The sequence below is a fragment of the Spea bombifrons genome, chromosome 2, assembly GCF_027358695.1.
Source record: "Spea bombifrons isolate aSpeBom1 chromosome 2, aSpeBom1.2.pri, whole genome shotgun sequence".
NCBI classification, from domain to species: domain Eukaryota; kingdom Metazoa; phylum Chordata; class Amphibia; order Anura; family Pelobatidae; genus Spea; species Spea bombifrons.
This window is the reverse complement of record NC_071088.1, coordinates 142,145,833-142,148,332: the sequence shown is the minus strand read 5'-3', so window position 1 is coordinate 142,148,332 and position 2,500 is coordinate 142,145,833. Positions and strand designations below refer to the sequence as shown.

Sequence of the window (2,500 nt, the reverse complement as noted above, 5' to 3'; positions counted from 1 at the left end):
CCTGAAAGCGTCCGATCTCATCTGATCTCGGAAGCTAAGCAGGGTTGGGCCTGGTTAGTACCTGGATGGGAGACCGCCTGGGAATACCAGGTGTTGTAGGCTTTTAATTTTTTCTCACAGTCCGGGGAGAGCTTTTTGCCATGTGTTTCTTGCTCATCATCAAAGCTTTAAACCCTTGTTTGAACCTTCTCACCTTCTCTGTCCTGTCCCAGGGCTTATAATTCTTTCTGTCTGACGACAAGCAGCAGCAGCAGCAGCAGCAGCAGCAGCAGCAGCAGCAGCAGCAGCAGCAGCAGCAGCAGCAGCAGCAGCAGCAGCAGCAGCAGCAGCAGCAGCAGCAGCAGCAACAGAATAAGAGAAGTAAAATAAAGAGCTTTCACACCTGCGGCCATACCACCCTGAAAGCGCCTGATTTCGGAAGCTAAGCAGGGTTGGGCCTGGTTAGTACCTCGATGGGAGACCGCCTGGGAATACCAGCTGTTGTAGGCTTTTTCTTTTCTCACAGTCCGGGGAGAGCTTTTTGCCATGTGTTTCTTGCTCATCATCAAAGCTTTAAACCCTTATTTGAACCTTCTCACCTTCTCTGTCCTGTCCCAGGGCTTATAATTCTTTTTGTCTGACGACAAGCAGCAGCAGCAGCAGCAGCAGCAGCAGCAGCAGCAGCAGCAGCAGCAGCAGCAGCAGCAACAGAATAAGAGAAGTAAAATAAAAAACTTTCACACCTGCGGCCATACCACCCTGAAAGCGCCCGATCTCGTCTGATCTCGGAAGCTAAGCAGGGTTGGGCCTGGTTAGTACCTGGATGGGAGACCGCCTAGGAATACCAGGTGTTGTAGGCTTTTAATTTTTTCTCACAGTCCGGGGAGAGCTTTTTGCCATGTGTTTCTTGCTCATCATCAAAGCTTTAAACCCTTATTTGAACCTTCTCACCTTCTCTGTCCTGTCCCAGGGCTTATAATTCTTTTTGTCTGACGACAAGCAGCAGCAGCAGCAGCAGCAGCAGCAGCAGCAGCAGCAGCAGCAGCAGCAACAGAATAAGAGAAGTAAAATAAAAAACTTTCACACCTGCGGCCATACCACCCTGAAAGCGCCCGATCTCGTCTGATCTCGGAAGCTAAGCAGGGTTGGGCCTGGTTAGTACCAGGATGGGAGACCGCCTGGGAATACCAGGTGTTGTAGGCTTTTAATTTTTTCTCACAGTCCGGGGAGAGCTTTTTGCCATGTGTTTCTTGCTCATCATCAAAGCTTTAAACCCTTATTTGAACCTTCTCACCTTCTCTGTCCTGTCCCAGGGCTTATAATTCTTTCTGTCTGACGACAAGCAGCAGCAGCAGCAGCAGCAGCAGCAGCAGCAGCAGCAGCAGCAGCAGCAGCAGCAGCAGCAGCAGCAGCAACAGAATAAGAAAAGTAAAATAAAGAGCTTTCACACCTGCAGCCATACCTCCCTGAAAGCGCCCGATCTCATCTGATCTCGGAAGCTAAGCAGGGTTGGGCCTGGTTAGTACCTGGATGGGAGACCGCCTGGGAATACCAGGTGTTGTAGGCTTTTTCTTTTCTCACAGTCCGGGGAGAGCTTTTTGCCATGTGTTTCTTGCTCATCATCAAAGCTTTAAACCCTTATTTGAACCTTCTCACCTTCTCTGTCCTGTCCCAGGGCTTATAATTCTTTCTGTCTGACGACAAGCAGCAGCAGCAGCAGCAGCAGCAGCAGCAGCAGCAGCAACAGCAACAGAATAAGAGAAGTAAAATAAAAAACTTTCACACCTGCGGCCATACCACCACGAAAGCGCCCGATCTCGTCTGATCTCGGAAGCTAAGCAGGGTTGGGCCTGGTTAGTACCTGGATGGGAGACCGCCTGGGAATACCAGGTGTTGTAGTCTTTTTCTTTTCTCACAGTCCGGGGAGAGCTTTTTGCCATGTGTTTCTTGCTCATCATCAAAGCTTTAAACCCTTATTTGAACCTTCTCACCTTCTCTGTGCAGTCCCAGGGCTTATAATTCTTTCTGTCTGACGACAAGCAGCAGCAGCAGCAGCAGCAGCAGCCGCAGCAGCAGCAGCAGCAGCCGCAGCAGCAGCAGCAGCAGCAGCAGAATAAGAGAAGTAAAATAAAAAACTTTCACACATGCGGCCATACCACCCTGAAAGCGCCCGATCTCGTCTGATCTCGGAAGCTAAGCAGGGTTGGGCCTGGTTAGCACCTGGATGGGAGACCGCCTGGGAATACCAGGTGTTGTAGGCTTTTAATTTTTTCTCACAGTCCGGGGAGAGCTTTTTGCCATGTGTTTCTTGCTCATCATCAAAGCTTTAAACCCTTATTTGAACCTTCTCACCTTCTCTGTCCTGTCCCAGGGCTTATAATTCTTTTTGTCTGACGACAAGCAGCAGCAGCAGCAGCAGCAGCAGAAGCAGCAGCAGCAGCAGCAGCAGCAACAGAATAAGAGAAGTAAAATAAAAAACTTTCACACCTGCGGCCATACCACCCTGAAAGCGCCCGATCTC

General features: G+C 50.0%; 7 non-coding genes and 1 pseudogene across 7 annotated transcripts in view; all 8 read left to right on the top strand.

The window, feature by feature from the left end:
- LOC128477106 (5S ribosomal RNA) overlaps positions 1-102 on the top strand; it is a 119-nt gene extending 17 nt beyond the window's left edge. The window contains exon 1 of the ribosomal RNA XR_008348091.1: positions 1-102. This exon is cut by the window's left edge and continues 17 nt beyond it. This is a non-coding gene — a ribosomal RNA (5S ribosomal RNA).
- A 278-nt stretch (positions 103-380) lies between these two features.
- Positions 381-489, top strand: LOC128480692 (uncharacterized; annotated as a pseudogene).
- Positions 490-720: 231 nt separating this feature from the next.
- LOC128477204 (5S ribosomal RNA) lies at positions 721-839 on the top strand. Its single transcript, XR_008348186.1, has one exon. It is a non-coding gene; the product is annotated as a 5S ribosomal RNA (ribosomal RNA).
- Positions 840-1,063: 224 nt separating this feature from the next.
- LOC128476869 (5S ribosomal RNA) lies at positions 1,064-1,182 on the top strand. Its single transcript, XR_008347862.1, has one exon. It is a non-coding gene; the product is annotated as a 5S ribosomal RNA (ribosomal RNA).
- Positions 1,183-1,427: 245 nt separating this feature from the next.
- LOC128476601 (5S ribosomal RNA) lies at positions 1,428-1,546 on the top strand. Its single transcript, XR_008347606.1, has one exon. It is a non-coding gene; the product is annotated as a 5S ribosomal RNA (ribosomal RNA).
- A 216-nt stretch (positions 1,547-1,762) lies between these two features.
- Positions 1,763-1,881, top strand: LOC128479122 (5S ribosomal RNA). The gene has a single exon (XR_008350011.1). It is a non-coding gene; the product is annotated as a 5S ribosomal RNA (ribosomal RNA).
- A 240-nt stretch (positions 1,882-2,121) lies between these two features.
- LOC128479189 (5S ribosomal RNA) lies at positions 2,122-2,240 on the top strand. The gene has a single exon (XR_008350074.1). It is a non-coding gene; the product is annotated as a 5S ribosomal RNA (ribosomal RNA).
- Positions 2,241-2,464: 224 nt separating this feature from the next.
- Positions 2,465-2,500, top strand: part of LOC128480253 (5S ribosomal RNA) — a 119-nt gene continuing 83 nt past the window's right edge. The window contains exon 1 of the ribosomal RNA XR_008350489.1: positions 2,465-2,500. This exon is cut by the window's right edge and continues 83 nt beyond it. This is a non-coding gene — a ribosomal RNA (5S ribosomal RNA).